Genomic DNA, 10,915 nt, shown 5'->3' on the forward strand with positions numbered 1-10,915 from the left:
TGATGGATTGGCTGTGTAGTACAAGAAAGCAAAAAAATCAATGATAACTCCTAGAACCTTTTTTTAAACCACTGGGTAGGGGAGAGCTCTATTTTCTAAGATGGAGAAAATTTGGGGAGGAGATGATTTGTGAACTAGCGGAATAATTGAGAGTTTTATTTTGGACAAGCTGATTTTAAGACGCTTATTAGACATCCAAATGGGGTGGCATATAGGCAACTGGAGTTCTAGGGAGAAGTTATCATTTTAGATATTCCTGGAGCATAATAAAATCCCACACATTATTTGAATTCCAAGACAGAGAATTTTCATGCTAAGTCACTTTCTTTTCTGTAAGGGTTCTGGGTTGGAACTGGCCCCACTACACATTTCCCTCTCTAGATAATGACAATTTACAATTCTTGACACTTGCCCTGCCTAAAGTCTCAACTGTTAATAGTGTTAAGCAATCTCCTTCAGATTAGTTTATACACATGCACACACACACAAAAAAAAAATCAAGTTTTTAGATGAAATCTTGCTTCCATGTGCTAATGCAATTTTAATGGCTAATCATAAATGAATGAAGCAATATTCAAAGTGCCAGGGAGTTATATGAAGCCAACTGATGAACATGGTCAATATATCTTCAGATCTTGAGGCTTCAAGAACTTCCTGATTCATGTAGCATAAACCTAAACCAGGGTAAACACATGCCAGCTTAAGAATTCCAAATGCATGTGAAGGTACTGGCACAAAAGAGAAGGTAAAATTGAAACTGAACCCATAAGGATATTCCTGCTCTAAAAGTATGTGGCTTTATCCCAAGGGTTTCCAGTCACAAATGACATATTTATAGACCTGAACCCTTTACCTGTGTGGCCATGGGTGCACCAAGGGGAGGGCAAAGTAGTTGAAAAGGCTTCCCTTGGGTTTGGTGACAGATCTCCAGAGGGTCAGCTCTTTCTCCTCCCACTCAGTTCTCTGAGGCTTGTCACTGCCCTCATACACACATGCTAACATAGTAAAGGTCTATACATGCCCCCCCCATGCACATAGAGATTAATCAACAAGCTTTGGAAGAGAGATAATTAACTCTCTGTTGAGGAATACTGGGGTCCTATTTTCAACATGTGCTGAGTAAAAAGGATAATTATGTATTAAAATAATTATCTCCTCAACGTTACATGATTTAGCTTTGATTATGTGGATAAATTAAGCCCAACTGTTTCCCTAAACTGGTTCCCTTCCTCTCCTGAGTGTAGTTGTACCCTTAGTGACCTTAGTCACACACATATCACAGAAAAAAAAACAAAAACGGAAAGCCTTCTAGGAAGAGAAAAATGGAACGATCATGATTTGCGTGAATACAGAAGAATGAACTATTGTGACGGCTTCCTTCAAACACTCGTTGAGACATACCACAACTCCAGGAGAACAAAATGCACGGTAACACCTTTCCTAGTCTATCAATAAAACGTCCGCTTAAAGTACTAAACAGTCCCAGCCCAAATTTCTGGAACAAAGCACTTTCTCGTCCATTTCTTTTTTTTTTTTTTTTTAAATCATCTGAGCAAATATACTCATTTTTATTTCATTTTTCAGAAAACATTTTTTAAAATTATGAAGCTAATCCATATTCATTACAGGAAAATTGGGAAATACTAAAAAGAATAAAGAAAATAAAATGTATATGTAACCTCATAACCCACAAATAACCACAAAATAATATTTGATATATTTCCTATAAATATAAAAAACCTCTGTGCTATAAAATGAGCATAACAAAGCCAAACAAAATCTATTGCTGTCAAGTCAATTCCAACTCATGATGATCTCATGTGCAGAACTGTACCCGATGGGGTTTTCAATGGCTGTAATCTTATGGAACAGGAGCTGTGGTACCATAGTGCCTAAGGCACTTGACTGCTAACCAAAAGGCTGGCGGTTCAACCCACCAGCCACTCCTTGGAAGGAAGGCTGGGCAATCTACTTCCATAGTGACACTGCCTCGGAAACACAAGGAGGGGTCGCCATGAGTCGGATCCGACTAGATGGCACATAACAACAACACAACAACAATTTTATGGAAGGTAGATTGCCCACCAGAGCCTCCTTCCACAGTGCCCCTAGGTGGATTCGAACCATCAATCTGTCATTTAAGAGCCAAGTGCAAACAATTTGCACAACCCATGGACTCTGTAATATGATATAAACTGCTTTATATCTTCCTTTTTAACTTGATATTATATATTGAGGTTATAAAGAGATCACACTGAATTTAATCATTTTCCTAAGATATTTCTACTTTCAAATCTTTTCAAAAAATATAAATATTGCTTGTAGAAAACACTTGGTCTATGTTTCTAATCTTTTTCATTAGGAAAGTTTGTTTAGAAATGAATTTTAGGGTAAGCCATTAACACTGAAGGGTCTGCATGCCCCTTTTTAAGAAAGTTTTTCCCAACGTATACTTTTACCAGATAGTGTTATAGCCATTTTTATATGAGAAGACCGAAGCTGAGAGAGGCTAGATCTCTTCCCTCCTATAGCTAGCACATGAGACAGCCAGGAAAAGAAGGCAGATAACGTGAACCCTGTCTCCTTCTACTCCCCACAGTGTCTCCTTCTTCAGCTCTATTCTCTATACTTTTTCTCCATTGTTCCAAACCACAAGCTACCGATTAAGGTAAAGAGGTCCCATCACACAGGATCTCAAGAGCCAGATGGAGCCTTAGGCCTCTTGTCTAAAAGAGTCGTGACTTCCCAAGAGTCAGCTGATGATGCTATTGGTGGCACAGCCTGGATAGGAACCTGCTCCTTCCAGTCCTCAAGCCAGTGCTCCTGCCTCAGACAACCCAAGATAAGATTCTCCCCTGAGTGTGTGTTTGGCCTAGTGTGTTTGCCCAATGTGGCTTTTGGAGGGTTAAGACGAGACAAAGAGAAAGACAGGGGTGGACAAAGGATAAAGATTATCTCTTTCAATGGACTAGGCACTGTGCTAAGTCTGTCTATATATTATTTCAAAGTAACCAAACCAAACTCACTGCTATTGAGTCGAACCAGACTCAGCGACCCCTCCTTGGGTTTCTGAGGTGGTATCACTACTGAAGTAGACTGCCAAACCTTCCTTCTGAGGAGTGGCTGGTGGGTTTGAACCACCAGCCTTCTGGTTAGCAGTCAAATGCCTTAGGCACTACGCTACCAGAACTCCCATTATTCCAAGAGGCCACTCAAAAACCCTACAGCGAAGTAATATAATATGGTGATTACAATGGCTGAGAGTCTGTAGGGACCAGGCTCTTCCATCTACTAGCCTCAGTTTATTCAGCTACAAAATGGGTCCAAAAAGAATTTCTAAGTAACAGAATTATGAGGATTAAATTAGATGATCCATCTAAAACCTTTATTATGGTGTCTGGCACAGAACAAGTAATAACTTTAGATCTTGTGGAAGTAGATTGCCCAACCTTCCATCCAAAGAGTGGCTGGTGGATTCGAACCGCCAGCCTTCTGGTTAGCAGTCACATGTCTTAGGCACTATGCTACCAGAGCACCTATTAATAAGGTAGGTATGGTAATTTCCTTTTTGTATAGTTAAGTAACTGAGGCATTAGAGCCAAATGCTTTAACCACTACCCCATCAGAGGACCTCAAGGGCCACCATTAATGAAGGTTAATTCAGGGGATTCAGAACTGTAACATAAGGCACATTTTTAAAGTAAAGTAACCTCTATGGGTACAGAAGTGGTGGCACAATGGTTAAGTGCTTGGCTGCTAATCAAAATGTCAACAGTTTGAGCCCACCAGCCACTCTGTGGGAGAAAGGACCTGACAACCTGCTCCTGTAATGATTACAGCCTAAGAAACCCCATGGGGCAATTCTACTCTGTTTTACAGGATCACTATGAGTTAGAATCCACTCCATGGCACATACAACAACAACCTCTATGAAGCACTGCTCTGAACCGGGCACTGTGCTCATAATAATGTGTGAAGTAAGCATCAGTAGATCTACTTTTTAAATGAAGAATCGAGGCTTTTTGCTACTGAATACTACTTTTTGAGATGTCCTGGCTAATTTGTCTAAACATCAAGTTGTTATATTTCTTAGCAACAGTGATTCAAATGCATGAAGAAAGCAACAACAAAGCAAAAACACTGCAATTTCTTTTCTACTGCTTCCATAAGCCTAAAAGTGTTCTGAAAAACATTACTGCTGACAGTATAGGCTGTCCCCAGATTACAGACAAGTTCCAGTCTAAACCTTAAGCAGAATTTGTATATAAATGGGAACATACAGCTCACATCCATTGCCAAGTAGTCAATGTTTGTCTTAGTGTATAGTATGGCTTTCTACACATTAAAAAAAAAAAAAAAATTAAAGCAACACTTCCAGATACACTAAAATGTCTTTAACATAAAAATACAGTACTACTACTAATGATGTTTTGATGTACATTGCAAAGTAGCGTGTTTGTTATTACAAACCGTTGTTATGTACCTCGATTTTTTAATGTAATAGGCTTTACAGAGGTTGGTTCATAGCTACAGGTTAAAAGTCAGAGATTTGTACACTTGCTTGCTCTAAGCAGAAGGAATTGTGAAAGAGCTAGCATGTGTTTTCAGAAGAGAAATGTCGAAATGTCATAATATTTGTACTTGGCATTTGCAAGTCCACACAGGAGTAACTCCCTGTAGCCCCCATGACCTGGAGAAAAGCACCACTCATTTCCTTCAATTTATGGTGTTTATCTGCGTTTACTCACTAACTACGAGGCAGCCTTGATAAATCTGTCTCTAATTCTACGAATAACACCCTTGAGCGTGCCTTGAATTCTCTTTGCCTTTCACAGAAGGGCTAATTTCCACTCCTCAGGAAGACAGGAAGCCTCTCCATTCTAAGCCTGTGGAAGCTGTCCACCGTGTCCCTCTATGGCAAGGAACACTCTCTAGGTAGTGAGAAAAACAGGCATTTTTCACCAAAGAGAATTGGTTCTAATGACAGAAGTCAAAGTGGCAGCTGTCACTGGGAAGTGGGTCTGAGACTGCGTGAAGCAAGACAGTTAATTAGCTCTCTCTAAGAAAACATGGCAGTTGAATCCCTAAGGATTGCAGACAGCTAAGTAAAAAAAATTAAAAATAACTAAGTACAGTCAAGTCCATTCTGACTTGTGGTGTTCCCATGTGTGTCAGAGCAGAACTGTGCTCCAAAGTTTTTAGTGGCTAATTATTTGGCAGTAAATCACCAGGCCTTTCTTCCAAGGAGCATCAGGGTGGACTCAAACCTCCAAGCTTTTGGTAGCAGAGCGCATAACCATTTATGTTACCCAAGGGCTAAAAGAACTTCAAGATCCCGTAAGTTCTAAAGGCAGTGGCTACAAATGGTCAAAAACATCTTTTGCTTTGATATTTCAGTAAAAGTGTTGAGAGGCATTCCCAAGTGACTGGCTCAACCATATTCTCCCAGCAACCCAAGGGAAACCTTGACTCCCATATCTTCCTTGGTTTCTCAACCAATCACTTTCTATATCTCTTTGATGTATTTCCCATAATATGGTTTACTCCTATCTCCTTTTCTTTGTATTCCATTATTTTGAAGCAAGTCCACCCCCAGTATCATGCCTGAACCAACACCTCACTACGTCCTGGGCATTATCTTTCATATTTTTATCATGAGCCAAGAAGAGGGGGAGACAGCTGTGGGCTACATGGTAGCCTTGAACTGAGTCTGGAAAGCTGGGTTTGGTTTCCATACGTAAAATAACACGGAGCAAGGATTACTTAGAAAACGGGAACAGGGTAACAAAAGCATAAGCAAGAAAGTGCACGGGGTATGTGGACATCCACCACTGAGTGAAGTTTAGCTGAAGTAGACCTCTGGGAGGCAGCATTGCTGGAGGCCAAACATGTAAGCTGGGGCAAATCGGAAGTTAGTTCTTTCTCTAGATGGTGGAGAGCTACTGATAGTTTGAAAGCCAAAGAGAGACATCGGAAAAGCAGTGTCCTAGAAAAGCTATTCTAGTGTAAGTAAGAAGTCTCAGTCAATCAAAGATAAGGTATATTTTTTCTGCTGTGTCTCATTGCAAATGTATGGTATTTTGACTAAATCCACTGTTACCAAGTCAATGTCGACTCATAGCAACCCTATATGAGAGAGTCAAACTTCCCCACAGGGTGTCCAGGGCTGTAAATCTTTTACAGAAGCAAATTGCCTCATCTTCCTCTCATGGAGCAGTTGGTGGGTTTCAACTGCCAACCTTCTGGTTAGCAGCCGAATGCTTTAACCACTGTACCACCAGAGCTCCTGGTATTTTGACTAGTGTGTGTTAATTAGGAAGGAGCCCCTGGTGGCACAGTGGTTAAGTGTTCAGCTGCTAACCAAAAGGTCAGCAGTTTGAACCCACCAGCTGCTCTGCAGGAGAAAGATGTGGCAGTCTGCTTCTGTAAAGATCACAGCCTTGGAAACCTATGGGGCAGTTCTACTGTGCCTTATAGGATCGCTGTAAGTCAAAACTGACTTGATAGGATTTTGTTTTGTGTTAATTAGGTATTTATTTCTAGGAAAATCATTAATTATTAATGGGAAAAATATGTCCTGAATTCCAAATCATATTGTCCAGAACTCCTACCACTGTGTCTAGCATATGGTAGGTGTGAAAGAAGTGTTAATAAACGTTCACTGAATCTGAAAACTGCAGAGGAAGTCCAGCATCAGCTATGACATGTCAAGAGCTGGGAAGTCATCACTCTTCACAACAAGAAAAAAGCTGAACAAGCTGAAAATAACCTTTTCTTGGCCCATCAGAGAATTGAGGCTCAGAGCAAACCACCAATCCAAAATCTAGAGAGACTGACGTATCCAGAGCAGAAGTCACCAGAGCCATAAAACAGAAAGAACACTTACATGGTAATTCTGACAAATTGCTGGAGGCTGAGTGCAGACTAGTATAACCAAACCAGCAAACCACCGCCATTGAGTCGATTCCAAATCACAGCAAGCCCCATAGGGTTTACAAGGCTGTACACCTTTATAGAAGCAAACTGTCTCATCTTTCTCCCATAGAGTGGCTGGTGGGTTTGAACCAGTGACCTTTTGATCAGCAGCTGAGCGGACTAGTATAAGAGTGATAAATTCACAGGGACCAGCAGTCTTAGGGAGGGTACCACAACTTTGTGGGTTTTACTTCTAGGAACCCACCACATTCTCATAATAAAGAGGCAAGGAAGGTCCTGTGGTAGCCCAACCCAAGCAAGAACCATACTCCATTTGGTGTTGCCCTTGATTCATCCTCTGGTTCACCCCAGGTGTTGGCATGGCATTCTGTCCAAAGGAGGCAGAGAGTAATTATTGTGAAATATACTCAGACCAAGAGTGTTTTCCATAACAAAGGTCTACTTTCCAGGGCAAAAGGCATTATCAGAGCCTTATCCCACCTGGGGGAGGGATATTCCACCTCACTCTAGGCTACCTGTTTTACCTAAAACCCAAACCCACCGCCATCAAGTTGATTCCAACTCATAGAGACCCTATAAGACAGAGTAGAACGGCCACTTAGGGTTTCTAAGGCTATACATCTTTATAGAACTGGACCGCCTCATCTTTCTCCCATTGAGCAGGTAATGAGTTCAAACGACCACCATTTGGTTAGCAGCCTAATGCTTTAACCACAGCACCACCAGAGCTCCTTCTGTTTTACATAAAAGGAGGGGGGAAAAATAAAAAAATAAAGCTAAGAAACAATTGGGAAAGTCATAACCCAGGGACATAGGCCCACTAAAAGTCTCAGTTTTAATCATAAGATTATAGACTCTTCTCCTCCTCCATACCTTACCAACACATCATCATACCAGTAGGGCTCCAGGATAACAGTGGATTATAGCTGGAAGAGCTTCAAGACCTAGTTTCTACGTAAGATGTTCTTAAGGGAGACAAAAAACAATGAAGAAGAGATAAAAACAGGGGCACTAAGGAATGAAGAGCCTCTAGAACCTATGGCAAACATTAAACACAGCCCAACTCCTAGTTTTATTAATACAAAACCTCACACTGAAGGTCTAATCAGTTTCTATTACCCACTGTATCATGTTCAGCTTTCATCAGAAAAATTACAAAGCATGCTAAAAGGCACGAAATGAAATAACTTGAATAGACAGAGCAAGAACCAGATTCAGACTGAGATATGACACAGATTAACATGTTAAGGGCTCCAACGGAAAAAAGTAGATGAAAAAACCATGAAAGAACAGATAGATTATGTAAGCATAGAGATGGAAATGAAGAAAGAATTAAAAGGAAATGCTAGGAAAGAAAAACACTGTAACAGAAATGAAAGATTACTTTGATGAGCTCATCAAGTGGCTAGACATGGCCAAGGAAAGAATTAATGAGCTTAAAGATACATCAACAGAAATTTCCTAAACTGAAATTAAATGAGAAAAAAAAAAAGGAAAAAAAACCCAGAATATCCAAGAATTGTGACACAACTTCAAAAGGCATAACATGTGCATAATTGGAATACTAGAAAAAGAAATAATGGAGCAAAAGAAATACTTGAAGCAATGGCCTAAAATTTTCCCAAAGAATATACACCTAGCACATCATATTCAAATTTCAGAAAGCCAAAGAAATAGAAAAAATCTTGAATGAAGCAAAAGACTTTTTTAAAGTCTTACTTACAGAGGAACAAGGATAAAGATTATATCAGACTTTTCATCAGAAACTATGCAAGCAAGAAGTGTCATGAAATACAGGTATGTTACATTCATTTGGACAATGTCCAATTGCATATAAGTCCATGGTCCCATAAGGTTTTGTTTTTAGTTTTCCCCCAAGAAACCAGAAAGGATTTATTGGGGACATTTAGCATGCAAAGTAAGGTGCCTGTGTGGGAGGATGGGTGGGCAGGAACCAGTCCCTCCTAGCCTTAATGTAGGCTGATGTCCCTTGTTGGCCCCACCTCGCTTCCCTGCCTATTCCTGGTAGTAGACCTTCTGGAGCTTGGTGAGCTGCGAGCTCTGCCTTAAGGCCTTACCATAAGCACTGCAGATGAAGGGCTTCTCACCCGTGTAGATCTGCAGGTACTGGAAGAATTGAGAGTGGCCATGGAAGGCCATGCCACACTTGTAAGACTCATACAGCATCTTGCCTGTGTGGATGCACTGGTGCTTGATGAGTGTAGAGCTCCAGATGAAGGCCTTGCCACACTGGCTGCAGATGTACACCTTCTCACCCATGTGCACCAATGGTACTGCACCAGGTTGGTGGATGAAGGCCTGGCTGCCCTCGCCACACTAGGAGAGCTTCACACCATCATGGATGCTCAGATGCTATGTGAAGTAAGAGCTGTGGCGAAAGGCCTTGCTGCCCTGGCAACACTCATATGGCTTCTCACCTGTGTGGATATGGTGGTGCTGGATGAAGTTGGATCAGCTGTAGAAGTACTTGCTGCACTCATGGCAGGCGTAGAACTTCTTGTCTGTGTGGATGAGTTTGTGCTTGAGCAGCAATGAGTTATACTTGAAGCTCTTGCTGCAGATCTCATAGCAGTGTGATCACCCTGCTGGTCCCTGCAGCCCAGGCCAAAGATACTGCTCAGCTCAGTTACCAATGGTCCCAGGGCTACCTGTAGCAGGAGTGTCATGAACCAGCATTCCTCTTCTCTGTGCAGGGTCTAGCCCCTGGTGCTGACTGTTCCAAACTGGCCTCTGGCCCAAAGCTGTCCCCACACTTGGGTCTCTGGGGAAGAGTCCTCACCAGGGTTTTCAGCACTCCTAGCCAGCCCGCACCTCAGAACATCTGGCTGGGGAGATGATGGAGCCTTCTCAGATTTCAACTCAGAATCAGGCCAGGCAGTGTTTCACTGGATCTCAACTTTCTGGATGTCTTGGGGATCCAGATCTGACAACTTCTCCTCTGACTATAGCTGGGAGAGCACGTTAGGGCTGGAGCTGGGGGTGGGGATGTCATGTTGATGATTATGGAGGTGAAGGGTGAAGCAGGACCTCATGGTGGTGGTGTTGGCAGACTATAGGAAGTGTCCAGAAACTGACAGGGGTTGGGACAGGAGGGGATGCCTGATCATCTCCTAGGGCTGCCATCTTCCTTAAGGCCTCCTGAAGGTATGTACACCCGAGACCTTCTCCTCATTGTCTGAGTGGAGGTGGGGGTCTCAGAGTGGAAGCCCTTTCAACTCATAGGGCTACAGTCTCTTGCTCAGAACTCAGGTTCCAGTCTTTCCTCCTGGCCACTGCAACAGTGAAGGGGGAAGGGGTATCAGCAGCACTGGGTGGGAAGCAAACACTCCTCACCCCTCCTGCTAGCTGGGAACACTATGCCCATGGAGATGGGCATGATCACAGAAAGCATGGCCACAGAGAGCAGCAGCCACCCAGGCTTAGGCTCGTGGCTCCACAAAAACCATTACACAATTTGGACATTGTATAAAGACCATATTGTATAATGATATAGAAACATAATACCCAAATATATAACTTCCCATTTCACAGAACATATCATGGATCAAGGGAGCTCTGGTAGCACAGTGCCTAAGGGACTTGACTGCTAACCAGAAGGCTGGCAGTTCAAACCCACCAGCCACTCCTCGGAAGGAAGGCTGGGCAATCTACTTCCATAGTTATATTGCCTCAGAAAGCCAAGGAGGGGTCACTATGAGTTGGGTCCGACTCGATGGCACGTAACAATAACAACAACAAATCATGGATGTGAAGTGGTGCATACTTGTACTTGTTGTTGTTGTTGTGCCATGTAGTCATTTGCCATGGAGTCAGACCCGATTCATAGTGACCCCTCCTTGGGTTTCCGAGGTGGTATCACTACGGAAGTAGGTTGCCCCATCTTCCTTCCGAGGAGTGGCTGGTGGGTTTGAACCGCCAGCCTTCTGGTTAGCAGTCAAGTGCCTTAGGCACTACGCTA

The 10,915-nt window shown here is 42.4% G+C and overlaps 1 protein-coding gene across 1 annotated transcript in view; it reads right to left on the bottom strand.

Moving 5' to 3' along the window:
- The window catches only part of LOC103204447 (phosphatidylcholine transfer protein), a 38,041-nt gene that overhangs the window by 11,069 nt on the left and 16,057 nt on the right, over positions 1-10,915 (bottom strand). The window lies entirely within an intron of this gene.

Source organism: Orycteropus afer, unplaced genomic scaffold, assembly GCF_000298275.1.
Source record: "Orycteropus afer afer isolate SDZICR_OR568_19922 unplaced genomic scaffold, OryAfe1.0 scaffold00249, whole genome shotgun sequence".
Classification (NCBI taxonomy): domain Eukaryota; kingdom Metazoa; phylum Chordata; class Mammalia; order Tubulidentata; family Orycteropodidae; genus Orycteropus; species Orycteropus afer.